Source organism: Oncorhynchus kisutch, linkage group LG18 (assembly GCF_002021735.2).
Source record: "Oncorhynchus kisutch isolate 150728-3 linkage group LG18, Okis_V2, whole genome shotgun sequence".
Lineage (NCBI taxonomy): Eukaryota > Metazoa > Chordata > Actinopteri > Salmoniformes > Salmonidae > Oncorhynchus > Oncorhynchus kisutch.
The window spans coordinates 39,882,542-39,910,114 of NC_034191.2; the positions used below are offsets into that span (position 1 = coordinate 39,882,542).

Here is a 27,573-nt window from a genome sequence, read left to right on the forward strand (position 1 = left end):
GTGGCGCCTTAGTCCTTTTAATTAGTAATTCAACACATGACATGACAGCCATGACTTGGCAAGACAGTTAATCAATCATTAAGCAGACATTCCCTGGAAGTAACTTCGGCTGTCAAAATCATAGGTCAGTAAGTTCAAAGGTGAAATATGGAGGACTGAGTAAACATGAGAAGAAATGTTTCCTTCTAAATGCAATAGCCTACTTACTGTAAACTGAACAAATAGGACTTCAACTACTCTGTCAAGACCAAAGACTCATATCAAAGAAAAATCTAACATGAACAATTGGTGCGACAAGAAAATGAACTGTTGTAAAAGACCCAGTAAATTCATGAGAACTCTGTAGCTTATAAGAATCAACCCAAGGTTGGACTTCTGGACCTATGCGAGTTGATTCACATCTCAATATCGTCCTTAAAATGGTCAAGCGATTCGGATATCATATTTGCACTGATACCTGATAGATTCCCTCTCTACACAAAGCAGGTAAGAAAAGCTCTATGCGCTGTCTATCTTCAGTCCAGCTGCAGCGGAGCTATGCCTTGGCACATCCCCATAGAGGAGGATTAGAAACAAATGAAACGCCTCAGGCAATTTAGAAGTCTACCTAAGTTAGAGGGTGAAGGAAATGAGGGGAGAACTGTTCGTGGGGTTCCCATGTACGGTAGATGTGCCAACAGAAAGACCTGCAACAATAGCATACCAGTTAAGGTATTCCCTTCAAATCGAGACGCGAATGTCCCATAGTGAATGACAGCATGGGATGTTTAAAGCAACTTTTTGTTTTTTGTTGTTGTCTGCTGTCTGCTGTCGGGTTGTTTTTTTGTTGTTGTCTGCTGTCTGCTGTCTGGTTGTTTTTTTGTTGTTGTCTGCTGTCGGGTTGTTTTTTTGTTGTTGTCTGCTGTCGGGTTGTTTTTTTGTTGTTGTCTGCTGTCGGGTTGTTTTTTTGTTGTTGTCTGCTGTCGGGTTGTTTTTTTGTTGTTGTCTGCTGTCGGGTTGTTTTTTTGTTGTTGTCTGCTGTCGGGTTGTTTTTTGTTGTTGTCTGCTGTCGGGTAGTTTTTTTGTTGTTGTCTGCTGTCGGGTTGTTTTTTTGTTGTTGTCTGCTGTCTGCTGTCTGCTGTCGGGTTGTTTTTTTGTTGTTGTCTGCTGTCTGCTGTCTGCTGTCGGGTTGTTTTTTTGTTGTCTGCTGTCTGCTGTCGGGTTGTTTTTTTGTTGTTGTCTGCTGTCGGGTTGTTTTTTTGTTGTTGTCTGCTGTCGGGTTGTTTTTTTGTTGTTGTCTGCTGTCTGCTGTCTGCTGTCGGGTTGTTTTTTTGTTGTTGTCTGCTGTCGGGTTGTTTTTTTGTTGTTGTCTGCTGTCTGCTGTCTGCTGTCGGGTTGTTTTTTGTTGTTGTCTGCTGTCGGGTTGTTTTTTTGTTGTTGTCTGCTGTCGGGTTGTTTTTTTGTTGTTGTCTGCTGTCTGCTGTCGGGTTGTTTTTTGTTGTTGTCTGCTGTCGGGTTGTTTTTTGTTGTTGTCTGCTGTCGGGTTGTTTTTTTGTTGTTGTCTGCTGTCGGGTTGTTTTTTTGTTGTTGTCTGCTGTCTGCTGTCGGGTTGTTTTTTTGTTGTTGTCTGCTGTCGGGTTGTTTTTTGTTGTTGTTGTCTGCTGTCTGCTGTCGGGTTGTTTTTTTGTTGTTGTCTGCTGTCGGGTTGTTTTTTTGTTGTTGTCTGCTGTCGGGTTGTTTTTTTGTTGTTGTCTGCTGTCTGCTGTCGGGTTGTTTTTTTGTTGTCTATGCAGGGTGGTGTCTCATAAGGTCATAGATGCTTTATGTATGCTTGTCTGACTGAAAATTGGTGTTACTGGCCTTTATCCTGCCATGATCAACTTTCTGTACAACTTAGGGACTCCATAGACTTCTGCCCATTCATGCTGACCTCTTTGACCAAATTAGATTTTTTTAAAATCTGAGTGCTTGATCGGATCATGGGTATGACTGAATGGAAAGTTACACTGCATGTGTAATTGAAATTAGGAAAGTAATCAATTAACAACCTACAAGATGTTTGTGTTGTTTACTTATATTTTCAAGACGGCAAACAGGTACAAAGGAAATTCCCCATCTTGATATCGGTACATAAACACTATCCATTAAGGAAAATCCCAAACAAATCCTAAAAAAAACATGTTTGGAAGATCATTGATAATATTCAAGGACGGATACATTTTATAATCTTCAAAATTAGAACACCTTGATAAAGCATCGACCAATCTTCCTAGATTGTACGTGCACATATTTTAATACAATCCATCAAAATCAAATCAGATATATTGGGCCTTTGGCTCACTGTCAGCACAAATAGGTCAATACGACAGTAATCTATTTCATTCAGGTACCATAGGACAATGCCCACAACGTTTTACTTGCTCACGACATCCATTCTGTGTCCGTCTGCACGTATTGCGGCGGATTCTCTTTAAACAAATTGCAAGCCACGGATGTGGCAACCAGACGCCCCCTGCTGGTATAAAATTCCTTTGCTCTAAACAGTGATTACTGAACCCATTAGCACCACATCCCTGGAGTGCCTGATGTCACAACCCTGTCATTCTGAGTGGTGTCAGGTGCGTGGGCCAGCGCATTGACAGACACACGGCACAACTGTCTGTGTCTCTAACAGAGGAGCACACAGAGGCATTAGGTGCCAGCCCAATTAACGCTGACACGCCCGACAGAAAGAGCTCTCATTTTACGTAATGGGACCGTTACTACAGCTGGCCTCCGTGATCACGTCTCTCAGGGAGACAGAGAGACAGGGAGAGAGAGAGAGAGTCAGTATATGTGTGCGTGAGTTGCTAAGCTGATGTGTGTCTGTGTAGCCTGTAGTGAATCTCTGTGAATATGAATACATCTGGACGTACAAACATGTGTATATGCACTGCATGTAACTTTCTGACAGCACCTGCTACGAAAGAAGAAGCAATAAGCCACTCTGAACTGTTACCCAGTGCTTTCTTCTCACATGTTCAAAAATAACTTTAATCTAGCTTGCATGCTTTACCAGTAGAAGGCAACGGTAGTGAGGTGGTTGTGTTTGGGGATGATGTTTAGGAAACAGCGCTGGTCTAAACAAAAAGAAAAGATGAACAGTACTGTTCGTCATTTTGTACAGCGTGACAATGGGAGCCAAGGTTTTTGTTTGCATAAGCCCCTACCACTAACAGGAGGGTGGAGAGCAGAGGGCGAAGGGAAACACATGTGACAGTCCATCAGTATTATCATTCAGCCAAATCTCTTAGTTCCTATCAGCACTCAGTACTGTACGGACACTTTACTCCGAACTAACATCTCTAAACATAAATCATAGTGATCATCAGTTGTGATTTTAGCATGTAAATCTTCGTGGGGCAAACTGACATTTTTTTTAGATGCATGCCAGCAAAGCCATTACACAACACTGAATAATACATTCATTGGACTATAACAGTGACAAACGATGCCCACAAACTGTTAGGGCCTCCTTAAAGCTGTCCCAACAGCAGAGTCCCAACAGCAGTTCCAAAACCTTACCACTGTTACAACTGGCTATCAGCGGAGCCTTGTCTGGCAGCATGACAGTTCATTCAGCAACATTTACTGCCATTTAAAAAACCATAGCTGATATGGCTGACTTGCTTAAAACAAATGTGACTTGTCTCAGGAAACTAGGCGTATGTCGCGGGTGACTACTTCACAGCAGAGCTACATTTTCAGATATTACTCATTTCTAATTTTGACAGAAAGTCGTTTTCATTTCAAGTTAAAGTGTACTGTTAGCTAGCTAGTTTAGCTGGCTGTCTGGCTCGCTAGCTAACGTTACGTGTATGATCTTTTTATTTGTATCTCAGAGCCATTTGCTTTGCTAGATATAGCCTAATGTTAGCTTGCTAACATTGAACCTGGTTGGTTAGCCAACTGCAGATTCATGCAGGGTAGTAACGTCATGAGTTGGGATTATGGTTCATTGTTTACCTAGCTAGCTAGCTAGCTACACTTCTTAACAAAAGACTCAACTATGCAAGTAACCATTTCAATAGAATGTCACTGCGACAACTGTTGATAGACAGTAGCTGGTAAATTTACTCTGGCTATCTACTCCGATTTCAGAGAAATCTCGTCTGAGTGTGCCAGAGCGCAGAATAACTGATGGATCTATGAACGCCTGACATCCGTTGAATATGGCCCGTGTCATGTCAGTAAACATTGGCAAAAATGTTTTAATTGTTGCCAGCAGCATAGTTGCAGTCACCAACGCTCTGGATAACATAAACACAGCCTAACCAGCTGCTAGGGGGAGTAAAATGGTCAGTGAGCCGTTTTCTCATTTGTGTCTGGAAGTAGCTAGCAAGCTAGCCAATGTTAGCCAGTTAGCTTGGGTGTTTGACTTTTGTTGTTAGGACAGAATGCTCGGATCAACCCTTAAAGAGTTGGATGGGACTAAAGGTTAAGAGGGTGTGAATGATGCTGAATGGGTGTAGACAAAGAAGAGCTCTCCAGTAGGCACCAAAACATTCAGAGGCCATTTTCTCAAAAGTGAGGTTAAAAGTCTATCAATTTTCAAAGCAGAATTATTGTTCCTCAAATGCAGTGTATGATATACCATTTTGTAGCTCTGTGTCTCTGCTTTCATCCATTGTAAAAATAAAAAAAACAATTTAAAATGTTGCTACGTAAGACCGGATCAAGGTGGTCGGTCACAAACTATGGCATAAGCAGATTAGAGCAGATTAGAGGGAATTTCGATAAAGACATTAATGAGCGAGCTAGGACGGACGTAGTCAATATAACTGTTTGTTCAGCATTTTTTTTATTTACAGCGACAAAATTTAGAACATGGGCCATTCTTACAGTATTCTCCTTGTCCACCAAGACAGAACCGTAGGATAAATAAAGGGGGCATATAAGCAAGCGTACAATATTCAATGATGACATTTCTCTATAACAGGCTATAGGCTACATGTGCACCACCAAGTCAGGACAGTAGGCTAAAGTATGAGGGTGAAATGGCTACTAACAGCTTACTACACACGCTACACTTAGTATTACTTTCTTAGCTATGGTATACACACATCCCTGGCATATTACATAATTTATGCAGCAGCATACAAGACATGTTAGGACTCACCTTGTTGTGCAGTGCTCACTTGAACAGGAAGCTGGCGCTGCATTCCTTTGTGGGCACATTTTGCCATCAAACTTTGTCAAAGTCTGGCATTCTCTGGATGTATGGTGCTTTCAAGACAAGTGGGAAGTTGAAAAAAAAACAAGGTCAAATCATGACGTTAGTGACCTTCAGGTCGGAGCTCTAGGGTTCTCGACTTAGAATTCTGAGTTGGATGAGCTTTCAAAATGTATTTTTCCAGTCGGAGCACTTTTTTTCCCCCAGAGTTCCCAGTTGTCTTGAACTCACTGAGGTCTGAGATTTCCCAGTTCTGAGTTTCCAGTTGTTTTGAAAACGACAGAATTCATGCTGGATTGACAGCATGGCCAATGTTGAATGTTTATCCTTCCAAGCTTGTAAAAAAAGACCCTTAAACCAAGACTTGGACCACACATCCACTCCACTGAATAGCAAGCTAGTGATTGCTTTGCAATGCTTGCAGTTAGCCACTGATTCCTGATTCCCTCCTTCCATTGTGAAATTTGCGATTTCCAACTCGTTGTGCAATGTTTATGTCCAAAGGCCGATGAGCACCGATATACGTTTTATCAATAATTTCACGGGTTGAAAAGAATTTGCCAGTAGATTGTCGACTTGATTCATGATGATGACTGCTAGCTTGCTAGCTAAGATTTTGAAAGTCAGTCCAATCAAAATTACTGTAGATATAACGTGAGTTGACATTTTATCTGTGGCCAATGACCTTGAGCCTTCTTGGATGGGCACTTCTAATTCAACTCTATGACAGCTCCCAAGGGGCTTGATTTTTTTTTTGCTCTCCGTGTAGATTTTGCGGTGATAGTGTCCCTATGAGTGACAGAACACTGAGCCAAACACGGCACAACTAGAAAACATTACCAACCCCTACGCTCCGTATTTTCAGATGGCTGCCGCACCACCACAGAAAGCACTGAGCTAGGCTGAAACACCTGCATTTTGGAGCTGCAAAATGATGCAAGTCAGTGTCCAGTTGTCTTTTGTCAGGAATTCACCATTGCCTCTTGAAGAATAATTCACCTGTAGATAGGACTACTTGCAGCTACTTGCTATGAGAACTTGACCAACCAGTTTCGAACACATCACATAAAACATCTGTAATGAACTCTTTTTATTATGAGGTCCTGTGTTCAATAACCCATGAACTCACCTCAAACCTCAACAAAAGAGCAATAATTGTTTTATATGCTTTCTCGTAAAAGGAGGTTTCCGTTCTTTATAAGATGAAAGACCCCCATATTAAAATATTGTTTACCACGCCACACAAATAGTTGTACAGTCTAAAACAGAAATAGGTTAATCCTAGCAAATAGGTTAATCCTCAAACCAACAAGATTTCAGCTGTTTGCCCAACTATCAATACATTAGATTCGCGCCTTCCATTGGCTAGGTATCCCCCTTTCCCTTTCCTTTCCATTTGTTTCTGGAAGCGCGCCCTCATGGTGCACTACAGCTGTCAAGAGCAAAGTCATAGTCGCTAGTTGTGCGCAAGGCACAGACGTGAAGCATACCTGCAGTCTGCACGCACAACCATGACTTGTTATTTCCAACGTAGTAACTTTCTAGCACTTATCATAATATTGATGTGACAGCAGGCCTACTGGCGTTTGCAAACTTGTCAGTTTGAAAATTAAACAAACATGTAACCATACCATATCAGATAAATATAGGCATAATGGAAAGGGAAACGAAAGGGCCTAATAGGAAAACCAATAACATGCAGCAGCATAAAATATAAAGAATAACATATAAATATAAAGTCTACTCCACATAATAGGAAAATAATCATATAAATATCACTCGGCTTACTACTACCACTACAGCTACTACTACAACAAATACTAATACTAATAATATAGCCTACTATTTCTAATCAATTGTTACTGTGATAATGATCAATTCATTGTTTTATTTAGGCCGAATATACATTTCTCCAGGCGAAAGTCTGCTTTCTGATCATGTTAAATAGCATTACATAATCCTGGACGCCTGAAGTCGCTGAACGACAATCATGTTACACATAATTGGGCAAATGATGTACAATTATCAGCAAGTGGCTCATGTGCCTCACACTGAGCTAAACCACTTAAAAAATATATATATTTTATATCCTTTATGCGCAAAAGGGCATCTATCAATGCAGACTACAAAGTTGCCAGCCAATGTAATTTAGACCATTAATAAACACTATCACTGAAATGCATAATGAAAGCATTATCTTACCGTTCTGGGAATCATTTTTTTCAGTGGAGGTTTCTTTTCTAGATCCCGTGCGCATGTGAAATGGCCTTTAAACGGCAAATACAGAACGTATTTCAAAATTACAGGTATGTAGAGGAATCAATAAGGTTTGTGAGACAGAGTCGCCTCCACCCGTAGCGCTGAAATACTTGTGAAGCTTGTGAAACCACTCTGCAAGGAATTGAAACAAATTAGCACACGGCTCGCCCACTCTGTCGACTGCGCTGGGCGCTCAGAAATGCACGAAAAACACTATACAATTGGAAAATGATGTCGCTCACGCAATTGAAACCATAACAAAGCATTTTCACAATTCACTGTTTTGGCAAAAGGTTAAGGGATTTGGCTGGAGAAATGTAACCACACACAAATTCATAGACCGAGTTATGGATGCAAGGACTGACCATCCATGGTATCAAAATGATAGTTCTAACCATGTTTTGAGGCTATACAGTGTTAGTTTACATATACTTTCTTTACAAACATTGGAAAAACATGCATTTAGGTTAGCTTCTGATGGGATACGACAGTTGAACTAAACCCAAGGGGAATTTTAAAATTATACTCTTTAAGAATCAATGGGTTTAAGCTTTATCATGAATTAAACATTCCAAAAATGGATGTAGTAACTGCAGATTGTCCCATTAAAAGGTACAGCAATTGGTATTCATTTATGTGAAGTAGTTTATATTCTAAATTGATCAGAGAATGACCCTGGATTAAGGATATTCAGAGGTCAAAAGACAAGAATACTTGAATCTTTAATGTCTTACCAAACAAACCATAATTCAGTGAATATTAACTGTGCCAGAATCCCACTGTTTGTTTCGCAACCTTTTGTTTCGATGTTTGTCCATGTTCTCATGCACACTTGACCACACAAAGGTCATGTGACTGTTTACACATCAAAAACTATCTCTCCAATCCCACATGACCGCCCACACTAGACCCAACATACCAGCAACAAACTCATCCACGGTTACAATGGACAAAGGGCAGGGTTCAATGTCAACCAGTTGGGTGACCTTCCAGCCTCACATTCTTGGGCATACAGGGATACCTCAGTGTATTGCTAAGGAATGATATTTATTGTGAAGTTGGCCCTCCACCCCTCATGGTAAAGAAGTCTCTAATTAATCCATGAACCTTGCTTGTTTTGCCAGCACACAATTGTTGTCATAACACTCCCAACTAGCAAAAGCTACCAACAGGTATTCTGAGTAATATGAGTAACTCCCTCTCTTTATCAATGAGATCATTATCTATCCATTCAACCTATTGCCCAGTATTCTGTCTATAGCCCTCTATCAGGAAACATGCTTTGTGTGTGACCACCATTATCTCTGACACTCATTATTTGTCTCAGCACACCTCTGGGTGATTCTCTGATAAGCTGTCTCTGCTGTTGTTTTTGCAGGATAAACAGAAACAACCAATTCTAGCAATTCCCAGCACCATGACCATCACAAGGCAAAAGGAACCTACAGTACCACGTCCTGCAGCAGTACAAGGGGAAAGGAGTCAGAACTGATTTACAGAGCCTCACAAATGTCTGGACAACAATCAAAGGGAACCAGTGCATCACAATTTAGAGGGTTCACCCAGGTCAGAAGAGAGCTGCCAAGTTCTTACTTTGTAGATTTAAGGAGAAAGGGAAGGGGGAGAGAAGGCGGGGTGCAAGGAAGGGAATAGCAGCAGGTAGCTGGAGAGAAATAAGCAATAGAGAAATAATGAGAGGATTACGATATTATGTACACATAGAGTTGGATACTGTGACATCGAGTGGAGTATGCATGTTTAAGAAACAAGACCTGTGACAGCGGTCGGAGAGACTTTGGTGGCTAAGCCTCTGCCTGAACACACTGTAACAATGGCAGCCCACAGAAGCCCTCTTGGCACAATTCTCAGGTTCAAGCATTTCACAAGATGTGTCTTGTTACTCCTGCAGCTGAGGCTGGTGCTGCTGACAGCTGACATGACACCAGTCATAGTGTTTGTCAAGAGAGCACGTTATAAATTAGCACAGGAGACAGCTGAATAACTCACTAAGCTTTGATAAATGTTGCCTTGAGAGTGATCCAGTATTACCAACTGGGAGACATAGTAATAGAAGGTTATCATATCCTCTGGCTGGAAAGATGACAAGATCAGGATTTGCAGGGAAACACATGAAAAACATAGAACCATGTCAGACATCAGAAGTGGAAACGTCCCATTGCTGGACGGGATCATTTGTCTGGAATCATTAGGGATGCAGGCTGAATGTTAATGTGTGGCTGCAGGCCAAAGTCCTCCAACTGGCAAGTGGCAGTCTGGCAGCTGCTGCATGCATGAGCTTCATAGCAGCAGATTTTTTTGGAGCTCTGCTGCCCATCTCAGTACAAGAGAGGAAGCTGATCTGGCCCACTCCAACCATCCTGAGACAAATGATTAAATGAGTGATTGGAATGAAAGAATTGAGGCTTGCGGCATGTGTTTTTCTCTTGTCTCCAGGAACTCACACCCTCCTGACTGAGATGAACTTGTTCCATTCCTGGATAACTAAAGCAGGGTCAGCCAATGGCGGCCCTCGTGCCAGGTTTTTTGGCCCCCCAAGTTTTCTGAGTAAGTTTTAATTGTTGGACATGAAAGACTGTAAAAACACCAAGAAATCAGCTCGTGATTTTCATTTCAAGAAACCCGTTCCCAACTATTCCCAACCATAATAGAGAGACACGTGATCGTATAAAAATGTAGGAATGTTTTGAAATGATTCTGTTTTAGTCAAACAAATCTGTTTGGGCTTCAATTTGCAGTCTACTAATTATTTGTAATTATGTTCTGGCTCCCTGACCATCCCCTCAAGAATAAAATCGGCCCCGCGGCTGAATCGAGTTGATGATCTCCGCCCTAAAGGATGACTTTTTACCACATTCATTCAGTAAATGATCAACTTAATTAATAAGGCATTGAAGCACAGTAAAGTCCAGCAGACCAGGAACCATTGGAAGGCTGTCCTTGAGCTGGCCACAGGGGGATTGTTGGGTGGATTATGAATGTGTTGGCTGATAGCCATCCCTTTTGTCAAGCTCTTTCTGGCATTAAACCAGCTTGAATCATAACCTTACGTCAATACATTGACTCTACTAATGTACTGACGTCAGTGTTGGGGAAATGATATCGACTTTTATCAGGGAAAGCAGTCGGGTATTATCAGAAATGGTAATCAACCCAACCATATTGAACCGTGGATGGCTGGAATATTTAAGTGTAAAGTGCTTGTATAATAAACAGCTTTCCGGAAAGTTTTAAACCTGCAGGAGATGGAAATTTGTACCATTGATTGCTGTGTGAGAAAATGCAGTACTCACAGGTCAACGTGGTACATGTACACAGTATATACTTCAGATATCTCGTAAATAGGGCTCTGACATTAAAGAGTGGTCCATCATTTACTGCCTGGTTGATATTTGAGGGAGAAATCACCAAGTTAGCATCATGTGGAGAGTGTTTCATGGAGGAACAGGTAGGGAGGTCAAAACTCAAACAAAAAATCATGCCTCTGTGTGAAGACCAAAATGTTTATGTTTCGCACAAATCCAGGACTGTACTGTCACAGGGAAATGTGACATTTCTCATTGATTGCAATCTTAAATAAAAATGCCTCAGACTTTTTCTGCATTTGACCTCTGCCGCAGGAGATAAATGCTCTAGGACGTGGCTGTCCAACCCTGTTCCTGAAGAGCTATCGTCCTGTAGGTTTTCATTTCATCCCTCATCTAGCGCACCTGATTCTAACAATTAGCTGGTTGAAAAGCTGAATCAGGCCGGTTACAACTGGGGTTAGAGTGAAAACCTGCAGGAGGGTAGCTCCCCAGGAACAGGGTTGGACAGCCCTGCTCTAGGAAAAGACAGTAGGATAGTTGTGTTTTGATCAGAGGTTTTAAAAACAACCTTTAACATGGACATTGTTCACGCTTTCTTTTCAGTATTTTCTTAACGAGGAAACTGCATTGCTTAAGATTATGCCGTCAACAGTGCCTCTTAGGAAAATAAATACAGCTGTTATTCAAGTGTATTTAAACGGAGTTATGATGCGATTAACTGAGGTCACCACTATTTAAAGTGCCAGGGTTAAGTCACTGTTATTTTTAGATGCACCACACAAAGAGGGATATTCAGCTCCATAATCATACATGTCATGGGGTTGACACAACTTTTATGTGTGTGGTTATGGTTCTTCTGGTGTTTTCTCTGAGAAATGTTCCACTTGATTATTCCACTGGCCCATGAGAAATCCAGGGAATATCTATTTATCATAGCTAATGAATAAATGACATCCTGTCTATGTGACATGGCTACATGACTAAGTGTATGTTATCCTCACGGATTCTATTCAAGGTTCTACAATGACATTGTCTCATAAATGTCCCAAAACGAAGTACAGGAGTGCTCATGCTTAATAGTCAAGGGAAAGATAGGGCAATTGACCACTGTTCGCCCATAAAACGGCATGTCGGCTGCAGGTTATTAAACACACTGTTGGCTGCACAGCGTTTGGGCTCCGAGGCAAGTTTAAGGGCACATAGCAGCAGCCGCTCCCGTTTCTGCCTCATTTGAAATGAGATTGAGTGCCATACATTCAAATGGACTCTAGATGTTCTAGATTCAGATCCATTCAAGGAAATTGGACAGGAAAAGCTCCTCTCAGGGTCTCTTGTTCAAGTGCTGCCCATCCTACCTGACACACAACAGATGGTGACGATGACCTCTTTGGCATACAGTCGGTCTCACGCCCCCCCCCCGCCATAAGAACACAGCAGGGGAGGCATTTTTCCAATGAGTCTCGTTGCAACATCAATGGCAATCCAGTGTACTGCATCCCTTATCCATTGCGATGGCATACATGACACCTGATGTAAGACGAAGCACAATCTATGAATTACCCATGAGAGCATACTGTTGCTCTCTGCTGTTTGTTCAAAGTCTTAACCATGTGTCAAACTCAGACAAATAAAAAGACAAACCACTTCTTCTCCAATTAGACATACGGTACTTCTCTAGTTTGAATCTTCAGAATCCAGACGATTTACTGCCTTTAACAACAGAGATACAACTACTAAAGCATCTCCCTCTTGGGTTAAATGCGGCAGACACATTTCATTTGAATGCATTCAGTTGTACAACTGACTAGGTATCCCCTTTCCTTTCTCTTTTCCCTCTCACTGAGGAGCTTGAGGTTTCCATTATAGGGACCAGCCAGTGAGCAGAGTAAAACAGTGATAAATCGTAAGCAGGGGGAACAACGCATGAAACAAATGAAGTACAGTGCTGTGTGTCTCCCCAGCCATGTCTACCCTTTATGCCTCATATTCAAAGAAATTGAACTGTAGCACCTTCCTAGACCCTGAATCTCAAGTGTCATGGTGATTAAGCTGTGTTTGTACAGTAAAGAACGGTTTACATTTCTCATGTCGTCCCCTGGAAGACACCATGGATAAAGCAAACAAACACCAGTATATAATACCTGCGAATGGAAACAAAGATTCTAAATTCATTTATTGTCAGGTTTTACCAAGTCAAAATGCAATTGTACTGTTAAATAACCTCTGACTGAAAAACAATGCAAATGTTGGTTGTTCTTTTGTCGATGGAGTTTTCATTTTTACATTTTTAAATGTAACCTTTATTTAACTAGGCAAGTCAGTTTAAGAACAAATTCTCATTTACAATGATGGCCTATACCGGCCAAACCCTGACGACGCTGGGGACGCTAGACTCTGCAGTTCTATGAACTATGTGACAAGTTGTGGTCCCAAGGTGTTATGTCATTTGGATGTCAAATTTGTTGATATAATTTCAAGTGACAGGCCACATCGATTGGTCCTTCAACTTGGAGTTTTCGAACAACAGTGTTTAAGTCAACAATAAAACATACTTTTCCCTGTGGGATTTCAATGTGACATTCCAACACAGATGGAGAAAGAACAAACATAAGGACTAAATATGGGAAATTCATCCATTTAGTCTAAAGGTTACTGCACTGATGAAATTCCTCATGGAATTGGCCGTGTCCAAATACGCATACTTGCATCCTAAATAGTAGGCCATTTGAGTATGTGAAAAAACAAAGTTTTATAGTACATGAAATTTAGAAAATCGAGTATACTTTAGATTTGATTGATTTATTAGGATCCTCATTAGCCGACACCAATGGCGACTGCTAGTTTTACTGAGGTCTGACAAATAACAAAAAATGCATTTAAAAACAGTGCTACATGTAGTGTGTGTGTGTGTCTATCTATCAGTTTCAGATACATGTCAGTACATACACACAACAAGTAGGACACGTGGGGGAGAGGCTGTGTGCCGTGAGGTGTTGCTTTATTTGTTTTTTGTTACCAGGTTTGCTGTTCACTTGCGCAATATGAGATATAAGGTATTTCCATGCAATCATGGCTCTGTATAGTACTGTATATTTCCTTGAATTTGTTCTGGCCCTGAGGACTGTGAAAAGAACCCTGGTGGCATGTCTGATTGAGTAAGTGTGTGTGTCAGCGCTGTGTATAAGTTGATTATGCAAACAATTTGGAATTTCCAACACATTAACGTTTCTAAAAAAAACAAGAAGTGATGCTGTCAGTCTTTCCTCATCTCTTAGCCAAGAGAGACTGGCATGCATAGTATTAATATTAGCCCTCTGATTACAATGAAGAGCAAGACTTGCCGCTCTGTTCTGGGCCAGCAGCTTAACTACTGTATGTCTTTCTTTGCAGCACTTGACCATATGACTGGACAATAATCAAGATAAGATAAATCTTGAGCCTGCAGAACTTGCTTTGTGGAGTATGGTTTCAATAAAGCAGAGCATCTCTTTATGACGGACAGACCTCTCCACATCTTTACAACCATTGAATCCTTATGTTTTGACCATGACAGTTTACAATCTAAGGTAAAACCAAGTAATTTAGTCCCTTCAACTTGTTCAACAGCCAAACCACTCATTACCAGATTCAGCTGAGGTCTAGAACTTATGGAATTATTTGTACAAAATGCAATTATCTTAGTTTTAAAGCTATTAATGACCAGTTTATTACTTGCCACCCCATTTGAAAACTGACTGCAACTCTTTGTTAAGGGTTTCAGTGCCTTCATTAGCTGTGGTTGCTGAATATGGTATGGTTGAATAATGTTTAATGCCAGTGGCAGGTCATTGGTAAAAATAGAAAAGAGTAGAGAGCCTAGAGAGCTGCCCTGCGGTACATCACACTTTACATGTTTGACATTAGAGAAGCTTTAATTAAAGAAAAGGGGTTTTATTATATATATAGCTCTGAATCCACAATATGGCAGAGGTTGAAAAGCCATAACACATACGTTTTCTCAACAACAGGTTATGGTCAATAATATCAAAGGCTGCACTGAAATGTAACTATACAGCTCCCACAATCTTCTTATTGTCATATGGGCTATTTTGAACCCTTTCCTGGTTAGTTTATCAGAGATAGACATAATTTGAAAAATAAAAAAAACTGGAGAAAAAAACAGTTCCGCAGTCCAGTAATCAGTTGGTGTGTGTAAGTGTGTGGTTATGTGTGCTGTGGGGTTGAAGCTATGCACCCATAGGCTTGGCTCTCTCATCTCTTCCAGGCTTTTGGGAGGGAGGGTGGACAATGAGATTGTGTTACGGATACAGTTATCCTGTGTGTGTGTGTATCCTGTGTGTGTGTTTCTTTTCTCTCCTTCTCCCCTCACAGGTGAAAATCATCACTCCCCAATCAATCATCAATCAGAAGACACACCTCCTCCTACTTCCTACCCTATCACAGTTCCTTCCCCATGGTTTAAAAACCCCATCATTTGTTTGCTCTAGAGCTCAATCTCTCTGTAAATGCCATGTCTGTAGGTCTCTGTGTTTCACTCTCGCTTTATGTCTTAACCTCTCTTTTGTTTGAGCACCTCCATAGCACTTTAGCACTCCCCCCCCCCATTACCGTGTGTTTATAAATAAACCTGGAGTTTGACGGTAGATTTCTGTTGTCGTGGTTATTTCGTTCACACTTTTACTTTGTCACAATAATAATTTGCATGAGGGATGTTATGGGTCTTTACCATTACCATCCCCCCTAGACTGTCGGGCCAAAAGGGATTTCGTAACATAAGTGGGTGCTCATCCGGGATATGTCATAACTGACACCCATGCCGCTCATGTAGATTGTTGTAGTGGTATAGTTCAGTGTTGAGCGTCATAGCTGAAGTAGCATTAGTGTTTGCTATTTTCTTTGGCACTTGTGAAGTAGTGTAAAATGACTACTTTTGATTTGAAATCCTTTTTGGATAACCCTTCGTGGGAGGTTTTTGACAAATGTCGTAGAGTTGATTTAATGACCTTGGCTGACCATTATTCCGTATCGATTCCGCAGAGTTTAGTTAAGGCGGCGGTTAAACAGTTAGTATTAAATGTATTGTTGGAAGAGCAGGTGCTTGTTTTACCGCTGCCTGAGTCTACTACCCCTGTAGGGGATGTTGCTGCTCCTGTAAGCCCATTGGTGTCTGATAATGAGGGAGAGGCTAAAACACCAGCCACATTGTCCCGTTTTGATCCACTCTCCCCACTGTCAAATGGTGATGCCAGGAAGGATGTCCGTTTAGCACAGTTCCAACTGGAGGTGGAAGAGAGAGCCCAAATTAGGTGAGAGACTCTCCAGTTGGAGATGTGTAAAATTGAGGCAGAAAAGGAACGAGAACAAAGGCAGTTGGAGTTCAAAATGCGCCAGATGGAACTGGAGGCAGAGACAGCAAGGCTAGCCTTCGTTCCTACTGTGCCTGTTTGTGAGCCGTCCTCACCTGCTGTGTCCTCAAACACGTTTGACATTAGTAGGCAGATTGCCTTAGTACCTTTGTTGAGAGTCAGAGGTTGACTCCTATTTGTGTGTATTTGAGCGTATAGCCGTAGCATTGAAATGGCCTGAAGAGGTATGGTGTCTATTACTTCAGTGTAAATTAACTGGTAAAGCCCAAGAGCCTCTAGAGGACAGTTTGAATTATGAAGTGGTCAAAGCTACTGTTCTTCGTGCCTATGAGCTTGTGCCTGAGGCATACCGACAGAGATTTAGGTCTCATAGAAAGTCTTCTAGTAAGACTTATGTGGAATTTGCTAGAGACAAGGGAAATCTGTTTGATAAATGGCATGCTGCTAGTAAGGTAACTGATTTCAACTCTCTCCGGGAGTTAATCTTGTTGGAAGAGTTTAAAAATTGCTTACCCGAACGCATTGTAGTTTACCTAAACGAACAGAAAGTATCCTCCCTGGCAGAAGCGTCTGTGTTGGCAGACGAGTTTGTGTTGACACACAAGAGTGTGTTTTCGGCTCAAACTGAGAGTAGAGCCACTGAGTTTCCTACCTTTAGCCCTAGTCGGCCAGCAGTAGTATATCAAGCACGCCAGAAGAATGAGCGTCCCTGTTTCTATTGTCATAAAGTAGGACATATGATTAATGATTGCTTCCTGCTTAAACGCAAACAAGGGATGCCTCTTCGTGCCAAGCCACCAATAGGTGTTGCTCTAATTCGTACGGTTGAGAGGTCTGCAACAAAACAGGTGCCTCAGGGTAACTGTAGTTTGAAGGTCGCAGTCCCCGACCGCAGTTATGAACCATTCATTTTCGAGAGGTTTGTGTCCCTAACGAATGACGAAGCGTCTCAGCGTCCGGTTAAAATCCTTAGAGATACTGGTGCGGCGCAGTCGTTTATATTGTCTGATGTGTTGCCCTTATCTGACGATACATACTGCGGTTCCAGTGTGTTAGTGCAGGGTATTGAAATGGGTTTTGTCCCAGTGCCATTGCACTTTGTGAAAGTACACTCTGAGTTAATCAGTGGAATATTCAGAGTGGGGGTACGTCCTATGTTGCCAGTGAAAGGTGTGACCTTTATAATGGGTAACGATATTGCCGGAGGAAAGGTAGTACCCGTATTGGAAGTATTGGATAAAAGTGACCACTCTCTCTCGAATGAGCTGGCACAGAGTTATCCACATGTGTTCCCCGCTTGTGCTGTCACTCGTGCTCAGGCACGACAAGAGGGTGACGTGATAGATTTGTCGAACACTGTTCTGTTCAAAGAGGTTGATCAAGAAGATGGACTGACAAACAGCCCAGGAAAGAATCAAAGAACGTTGAACTTATTGCTGAGGCAATACAGTTACCAGTCACTCGTGAGCAGCTGATTGCTAACCAAAAGGTTGACAACAAGCTTGCTAAATGTTTTTCTAATGTTGTCTCATTGGAAGATGTGAAGAAGAAGAACGTGGCTTACTTCATTGATGGTAATCTCCTCATGCGTAAATGGAAATCCCATGTTGACGCGGATGGAGATTGGAATGCTGTTTACCAAATAGTGATTCCTACAGCCTTTCGACAAAATGTGTTATCCCTTGCTCATGATCACCAGTGGTCTGGTCATTTAGGAATCACAAAAACTTATGATCGGATCCTTCGACATTTCTTTTGGCCGGGTTTAAAACAAGATGTGGCTCAGTTCTGTCGGACATGCCACACATGTCAGATAACAGGAAAACCAAATCAGGTTATTCCTCCCGCTCCTCTTTGTCCCATACCTGTCATAGGTGAACCATTCGAGCATGTGGTGGTTGATTGTGTCGGACCGTTACCGAAGACAAAATCGGGTAACCAGTTTTTGTTAACGATAATGTGTATGGCTACAAGATACCCCGAGGCCATTCCTCTGAGAAGGATTACAGCCCCGGTAGTGAGTAAAGCCTTAATAAAATTCTTCACGACATTCGGGTTACCTAAGGTGGTACAAAGCGATCAAGGTACCAATTTTCTATCCAAGCTCTTCAAGCAGGTGTTAAAATCCTTGTCAATTATGCACCGTGTGTCAAGCGCCTATCACCCAGAGTCTCAGGGTGCGCTTGAAAGATGGCATCAGACACTGAAGTCTATGCTACGTAAATATTGTTTGGCATCTGAGAAAGATTGGGATGAGGGAGTTCCTCTAGTTTTGTTTGCTGCTCGTGAAACTGTGCAGGAGTCCCTAGGTTTCAGCCCGGCTGAACTGGTGTTTGGTCACACAGTGAGAGGACCAATGAAAGTCCTTAAAGAACAGTTCTTGTCCCAAGAGTTGTGTACCAGAGATGAGAATGTGTTGGACTACGTTAGTCGCTTTCGTGAGCGCCTACACCAAGCTTGTGCTCTCGCAAAGGAAGCTCTGTCTTCCTCACAGAGGAGCATGAAAAGACACTATGATAAAGAGGGTGTTTCTCGTCCACTACAGCCAGGTGACCAAGTACTGGTGTTATTACCTGTTCCAGGATCTTCACTGTCAGCTCGTTTCTCTGGTCCTTATTTGATTGAAAAGAAAATAAGTGAAACTGACTATGTGCTTCAAACTCCTGATAGACAACGCCAATCTCGTGTGTGTCACATTAACATGTTGAAAGCTTACCACACCCGACCCATCACACAGTTAAAGAGTTCAAAAACAGAGGAAGGTACTGCTGTCTCCTCTGCTACTACTGCTATGATAGTGGACTGTCATATTGATGATGTTGATGGCTTGGAGTTGCGCAATACTCAGCAGCAGTGTGTTAGATTGCCCAACTCAGAAATGCTGCTGTCTATCCAATCCGGTCTGGTTCATTTAACGGATGGACAGGCCAATGATATTGTGAGGCTACTACACAGTTTTCCATCTCTCTTTAATGACGTTCCTACTCGCACAAATGTGTTGGAACATGACATTAATGTTGGAAATGCTACACCTATCAAGCAACACCCATATCGTATCAACGCTTCCAAGAGGAAGATAATGAGGGATGAGGTGAGATATTTGTTGGAGAATGACCTGGCTAAGCCAAGTTCAAGCCCTTGGAGTTCTCCTAGCATTCTAGTTCCTAAACCTGATGGTACGGATTATCGAAAGGTAAATTCTGTCACAATGCCAGATTCGTTCCCGTTACCCCGACTGGACGACTGTATCGACACTATTGGTGCTGCTAAGTATGTAACTAAGTTAGACCTCTTAAAAGGTTACTGGCAGGTTCCGTTAACTTCACGTGCTTCTGAGATTTCTGCCTTTGTGACCCCAGACAACTTCCTACAGTACTCAGTCATGGCTTTTGGGATGCGAAATGCACCAGCCACCTTCCAACGACTGGTTAACTCCATATTAGCTGGCGTTCCTAATTGTAGTGCATACCTTGATGACCTAGTGATTTATTCGTCTGAGTGGTCAGATCATGTTGACTCGCTAAGGGTAGTATGTGAACGGTTGGCAGCTGCTTCTCTAACCCTGAACTTGGCAAAGTGCGAGTTTGGGAAGGCTACTGTTACCTATCTCGGTAAAGAGGTTGGCCATGGACAGGTGCGCCCTGTTGATGCCAAGGTCTTGGCTATAACTGCATTCCCTGCACCTACCACCAGACGAGAGCTACGCCGCTTTTTAGGGATGGTTGGCTACTACCGTAGCTTCTGTAAAAATGTCTCTGCGGTAGTTGCTCCATTGACCGATTTGCTTAGTCCGGCAAGACCATTTGTGTGGTCCCCTGATTGTAAGAGCGAAAGCACTCTTATGTAGTACACCTGTACTTGCTGCTCCAGATTTTGAACAACCGTTCAAACTTGAGGTAGATGCTAGTGCCAGAGGTGCTGGTGCTGTTCTACTGCAGCAGGACAAGAGTGGAGTGGATCATCCCGTTTGTTATTTTTCCCCTAAATTTAATAAATGTCAAACAAACTATGCGACAATAGAACAAGAAGCTCTTGCTTTGTTGTTGGCTCTGCAATACTTTGAAGTATACATTGGTTCCAGTGCCCTACCAGTGATTGTGTATACTGACCATAACCCCTTAGTTTTTCTCCACCGAATGTACAACCAGAACCAGCGCCTTATGCGTTGGGCGCTGATTGTACAAAATTATAATTTGGAGATCCGTCACAAAAAGGGTTCAGATAATGTGTTGGCAGATGCTTTGTCTCGTGTGTAATAATTGTTGTGTTTTGCAAGGTTGTTGCTTTGTTGTTGTGAGTATTCATGGAAATACTGTAGTCGCAACCCCTAGGGTTGCTCTTTTAAGGGTGGGAGTGTTACGGATACAGTTATCCTGTGTGTGTGTGTATCCTGTGTGTGTTTCTTTTCTCTCCTTCTCCCCTCACAGGTGAAAATCATCACTCCCCAATCAATCATCAATCAGAAGACACAACTCCTCCTACTTCCTACCCTATCACAGTTCCTTCCCCATGGTTTAAAAACCCCATCATTTGTTTGCTCTAGAGCTCAATCTCTCTGTAAATTCCATGTCTGTAGGTCTCTGTGTTTCACTCTCGCTTTATGTCTTAACCTCTCTTTTGTTTGCGCACCTCCATAGCACTTTGTCATCACCTGTGAGTATTGTTTTTGGTTATGGTGTTTGTTTGTTGCTGGTGGGAAAAGGGGGAAACCAAGACAAGTCGCCCATGGGCATACACTACCCGTAGGTGAACTTTGTTAAATACACTAGTTAGAACTGGACGGACCACCCACTGTATTTTTGGTTAGTTAGTTAGCTGTTGTTAAAGTAGGCTAGTCTAGCTTAGGGGTGTTTTTGTAAATTGTTTCTTTCCTTGGGTCCAGCTCAGCCCCTTTTCCTGCTCCCCCCCCCCCCCCCCCCATTACCGTGTGTTTATAAATAAACCTGGAGTTTGACGGTAGATTTCTGTTGTCGTGGTTATTTCGTTTACACTTTTACTTTGTCTCAATAATTTGCATGAGTTATGTTACGGGTCTCATTACCATCCCCCCTAGACTGTCGGCCCAAAAGGGATTCGTAACAGCTTGTCATAGCTGATGTAAGCAATGTCCCCAAGCACTCTGGCAGCTTTCATGGCTGGGTTATTTCCTCTTCTGGCGCACAGTTTCAGGATAGTCCTCTTTGAGGATTATGTACATTCCTCTCAAGTTCTTGGCTCTTTCCAGAACAGCTACCTTGTCCTTGAACCTCAGAAACATGACCACATTTGGCTTGGGCCTGTCACCTGGGCCGGTGGGTTTTCCGTCCACAACAATGTTGTTCCGCCTTCATTGTCCCTCGAGATAATCAGATTTTTCTGTCATTGTTGTCATGGATTCACATACAGAAATGATGTCGTCTCACAATGACTGACAGATTTCTGTCATTTTTCCATTTTCCTGTTGAAATATCATGTTCATTTTTGTCACGCCCTGGTCGAAGTATTTTGTGTTTATCTTCATTCATTTGGTCAGGCCAGGGTGTGGCATGGGTTTTTGTATGTGGTGTGTATGTATTGGGATTGTAGCTTAGTGGGGTGTTCTAGTTAAGTCTATGGCTGTCTGAAGTGGTTCTCAATCAGAGGCAGGTGTTGATCGTTGTCTCTGATTGGGAACCATATTTAGGCAGCTATATTCTTTGAGTGTTTTGTGGGTGATTGTCCTTAGTGTCCTTGTTCCTGGCTTTGTTAGTTTACACAAGTATAGGCTGTTTCGGTTTTCGTTACGTTCATTACGTTTGTTTTTGTAGTGTTTGTATTGATTCGTGTTTACGTTTGTTTATTAAACATGGATCGCAATCTACACGCTGCATTTTAGTCCGACTCTCCTTCACCACAAGAGAACCGTTACAATTTTGGCTTTTTATCTAGTAGAATTCACTGCATACATTTTCTTTTCACTGACATTCTTGCACTGACTCTATTATGCACACTCACTGAACTCCACCCACACACTCATACATACTACACTGACACTCCAACACACGCACGCACTCTGTTAAGGTTTTCTTCTGTCAAAGGAGAGGAGGACCAAAACGCAGTGTGGTTATCTCGATACATTTTTAATAAAGATAATAACGAACAATACAAAACACTAAACGTAATGTGAAAACCCAAAACAGCCCTATCTGGTGCAAACAAACACAGAGACAGGAACTATCACCCACGACATACCCAAAGAATATGGCTGCCTAAATATGGTTCCCAATCAGAGACAACGATAAACACCTGCCTCTGATTGAGAACCACTCCAGGCAACCATAGACTTTCCTAGACTACTATACTACACCACAATCCCATAACCTACAAAAAAACCCGAGACAAAACACACCACATAAATACCCATGTCACACCCTGGCCTGGCCAAAATAATAAAGACAACACAAAATACTAAGACCAGGGCGTGACACACACACACACTACATATGCTCAGAGAAAAAGTAAACACACGCACACACTCACACATTGACACACTTTCCCACTCTTCACATACATTGCTGCTACTGTTTATTATATAATCTGATTGCCATGTCACTTTTACCTCAACCTACATGTACATATTACCTCAACTATCTCATACCCCTGCACATTGACTTGGTCCCGGTACTCCTTGTATATAGCCTCGCTGTTATTTTATTGAGTTACCATTATTTAGCAAAACAAATAAAAAATACTTGGTAACTGTTCATTGTTGAGAAAGGCCTCGTAAGTGAGCATTTCACAGTAAAGTCTACACCTGTTGTAGTCAGCGCATGACACAAATACATTTTTTTTTTCATTTGATTTGACTATTGAAGATAATCATCTTTCCACACCACCTCACCGGGAATAAAACTGTTTGAATCAATGTTTTTTTCCATGCCATTTTAACAAAAAAAAATGTATGTGATGATGTTGAATCAATGTCAAACTGTTTGGATTTGAAAAGGACATCCCCTAACTTTTTAACCGAAGTCTAATGACATGGTAAATGTATTTGTTGTTTTCAAATTGAATTGACGTTAGTTGACTCAAGTAAATGTAAATCAAACGTAGATGTTGAACTGACGTCTGTGCTGTCGTGTCTTTGGCTATGCCGGACTATGTGATATGACATGCTATTCTATAAAATAATTTCTCCATAATTAATATTACCTGATTGAGCTAATCATGTCAATGTAATTAACTATAATATTTATAGAGCTGTTATCTTCCGAATAAACTCTTAAAGACCTAATATTTTACATCAATAGCAGTCAATATTAATCGTCATCTGAAATCAGTCTCATCTGAAAGTTGTAAATTCTTGGTTATCTGCATGAACCCTGGTTAACAATTTGAATCAGCAATACAAAATTGGGGTTAATAATTTATTTACCAAATACCTAACTAATAACACATACACATAATTAAATCATAACTTGATTACAATTTACGTCATAAAGGAAAACGTCCCTAGAGGGCGGAACAGATATGACAGTTGGTTACACAAAAGAAAAGGGGCTGGGTTTGAGTGAAAGAGCGGGAAGACTGAGGAACAAAGGGCGAAGCTGTGCTATCGTAAATACAGTATCTTATGCATTCTAAATTACCGCCCATTTGGAAAAGGAAAATGCAATAAATATTTACTCTGAGCTGCGCTTCAGTAGGTTGGTGGTAGATGGAAGGCCGTGTTGCCCAACTGAGTCCTTTGTCCTTTGAAGAATGTCTCTGCTGGTAAATTGAATATGTTGTAGTAACGTCGTTGTGTGGTAGACGGGAGACTCTGTCTGTTCCTTCCTATCCCTCGTTTGCAGCGGCTGTTGCTAACTCAACGGCTAGGAGGTATCATTTCTGTAATGAATGAGAGTTCAAAGTTCATTCCATTCGCAACCAAAGCTCACGCTGATGTTGGCTTCGTTCTGTAGTTATTATCTGAACCATTCTGACATCGGACCGTCGTCCTCACGTCCTCGGAGCAGGAGGTTATATTGTCGTCAAGGCTTTATATAGGAAGGGAGAGGAGGGCATGTTTGAAAAGTTTTATAGCCCATGTCCCTTCACAGGGGCAAGCCACTGATAGGGCTCTGATCAATCTTATGACAACCCAAATCTCACATTTTAGAAGCTAAAATCCCATTTCATCCCATCACGAATAATTTCATATTCAAACATTTAAATTGAACAACAATTCCATGTGAATCCGATAACTCTGTAGACTTTCCACTGTAAAGTTTGTCATCTTTATGTCATCATTAAGTACCATCGCATATGTTCAATTGGTCTGATTACCAGAATATAGTTAATTTCCCCCCACCTTCTGATGTTTCCAGAATCTCTATGTTAACCAAGGGTTTTGCAAATGTAACATCAGCAGGGTAGAGAGAGGAAAAAGGGGGGAAGAGGTATTTATGACTGTCATAAACCTACCCCCCAGGCCAACATCATGACAGTGCCCAGTGGGACATGTGTTCAACAACAGCTGATCATCAGAATAGGGGATGCGCACAACAAAAATGAACGAATGGTGGGGAACACGCACAATTGCACGTTCGATGACGCCTTCTCAGTATGGATGAGTAATATGTTGATATTTGTTGCTTAATGCAGACTTTTGTATTCAACAGGACGTTCTAAGTAGTATGTAGTAAAATTAGTCAACTGTATGCAGTTTAAGTAAATTGTAAGCAAGCCAGATTTCGGACATGGACATAGTCAATACAGCACACCTGCACCACGTTCTCAGATTGCAGAAAAAACAGTGTCCATGGGCTATCAAAATAGCATAATGTAGGAATACAGAATCCAGAGCCCAGTTTCATAGCTTTAAATCTAGACTTAGGGCTGTGAGAGGAGTGGTAGATTTTTATCCTGCAGACTTATGGCAGCCTATAGTTTTCAAGGGTTCACTTGGTCGGAAACCTTCCACGAGGATAACCATTTCACAACATTGAGGGACACTGAGTTCAGAGACAGGTGCTTGGCACAGTTCACCATAGACTCTCACTCACACTATTGACATTTGTACACACTGTGCCAATATAAACCCAAAGAGATGGCCACAAGAGGATTCTGACTGAAGAGAGTGCATAGACAGAGCAATAGCGCTACACAGAGCTGTGACAAGATGCATGCAGACCTGTGATAGACGTGGCTGGATAAATATACTGCATGTGTTATGTTCGAATCAACATCTACCAGTTTTGACAAGCCAATTTCTCCCAGGCACAGTATGTAGCATAGTCCAATTTCTATAGACTTCGTATGGATGGATGTGAAATCTTTGTCAACTAGTGGTTTGTGAAGACTAAGAAATGTCCCGTTTTAAAGTAGTTGGTGAATGATATCTTAAATCATGTGTTCTTGATAAGTGACAGCTTAGGCAAATACATTTACTATGGTTTGTTGGGCAACAATTCTAGTACGATAACAATTCTAGCATGACAACAATTCCATTAAGTAATACAATATCAAAACAGTAAAGAATGACTTGTTCCAAAAAGCAAACCATTCAACAAGCATGCTAAACAGCTCTGTCTCTGCAGTCTCAAGTGCATTGCTGTGCCATGATGAATCGTGATTGGCTACATGCGAAGGAGTATGACCTCTTTAGGCTCACAACAAAGCGCCATTTTTTTAAATCATCTGTATGAATGCCTCATCTCAGCCAGGTGCTAATGCTATGTACTCTTCATTTGATGACATAAACAAACGATTCCATTCCAATCTGATCCATATCACTCAGAATGTCTCTCAGAAGAAGACAGAGAAAGGTTTGGAGATGATGAGGCTTTTATGTGGCTCCATTTGTTTAATATCTGTCAAATACAGTATATAATTGAATTACTGCTGTACAATCCAAGCAAGAGTGGAAAGACAAAAATATAGAAAATATGGGATATTTGTTGATGGGTGAACCCTTTATTTTACAGTTGTGGCCAAAAGTTTAGAGAATGACACAAATATTAATTTCCACAAAGTTTGCTGCGTCAGTGTCTTTCGATATTTTTGTCAATGTTACTATAGAATACTGAAGTATATTTACAAGCATTTCATAAGTGTCAAAGGCTTTTATTGACAATTACATGAAGTTGATGCAAAGAGTCAATATTTGCAGTGTTGACCCTTCTTTTTCAAGACCTCTGCAATCCGCCCTGGCATGCTATCAATTAACTTCTGGGCCACATCCTGATTAAGGTCTGGGGAGTTTCCTGGCCATGGACCCAAAATATCAATGTTTTGTTCCCTGAGCCACTTAGTTATCACTTTTTGCCTTATGGCAAGGTGCTCCATCATGCTGGAAAAGGCATTGTTCGTCACCACACTGTTCCTGGATGGTTGGGAGAAGTTGCTCTCGGTGGATGTGTTGGTACCATTCTTTATTCATCGCTGTGTTCTTCGGCAAAATTGTGAGTGAGCCCACTCCCTTGGCTGAGAAGCAACCCCACACATGAATAGTCTCAGGCTGCTTTACTGTTGGCATGACACAGGACTCACCTTGCTCAACCGAAAGGTTGCAAGTTTGAATCCCCGAGCCGACAAGGTACAAATCTGTCTTTCTGCCCCTGAACAGGCAGTTAACCCACTGTTCCTAGGCCGTCATTGAAAATAAGAATTTGTTCTTAACTGACTTGCCTAGTAAAATAAAGGTAAAAAAAAATGACAGGAGTGATCCTAGCCTTGTCCTCGTCAACACTCACACCTGTGTTAACGAGAGAATCACTGACATGATGTCAGCTGGTCCTTTTGTGGCAGGGCTGAAATGCAGTCTAAATGTTTTTTGGGTGATTCAGTTAATTTGCATGGCAAAGAGAGACTTTGCAATTAATTGCAATTTATCTGATCACTCTTCATAACATCCTGGAGTATATGCAAATTGCCATCATACAAATTGAGGCAGCAGACTTTGTGAAAATGTATGTTTGTGTCATTCTCAAAACTTTTGGCCACGACTGTACTATTGAACAATCAAACATGAACAATGTGACATTCAAATGCATTATAGCACTGTGTAACTATTACTTAAAGGATGAATATGGCAAGCATACAAGGTGTAATAAAAAGATGATGCAGTCTACAATAAGTACATGTATAGATTATACATTAATGTAACTGTCACACCCTGACCATAGTTTGCTTTGTATGTTTCTATGTTTTGGTTGGTCAGGGTGTGATCTGGTTGGGCATTCTATGTTGGATGTCTTGTTTGTCTATTTCTATGTCTGGCCTGATATGGTTCTCAATCAGAGGCAGGTGTTAGTCATTGTCTCTGATTGGGAACCATATTTAGGTAGCCTGGGTTTCACTGTGTGTTTGTGGGTGATTGTTCCTGTCTTTGTGTTTGCACCAGATAGGGCTGTTTTGAGTTCTCACGTTTATTGTTTTCGTTAATTTATTCATGTACATTTTTTCTTCATTAAACAAACATGAATCATCA

General features: G+C 41.5%; 1 protein-coding gene across 2 annotated transcripts in view; it reads right to left on the bottom strand.

Annotated features, from left to right (window-relative positions):
• The window catches only part of gipr (gastric inhibitory polypeptide receptor), a 33,408-nt gene extending 25,852 nt beyond the window's left edge, over window positions 1-7,556 (bottom strand). The window contains exon 1 of one of the 2 annotated variants that reach the window (XM_020507713.2): window positions 7,394-7,556. The gene's annotated coding sequence lies outside the window, so the exon portion shown is untranslated. Of the gene's footprint in view, window positions 1-5,137; window positions 5,276-7,393 lie in introns of those variants that run through there. The other variant, XM_031796231.1, reaches the window with a different exon arrangement.
• Between the last annotated feature and the right edge of the window lie 20,017 nt (window positions 7,557-27,573).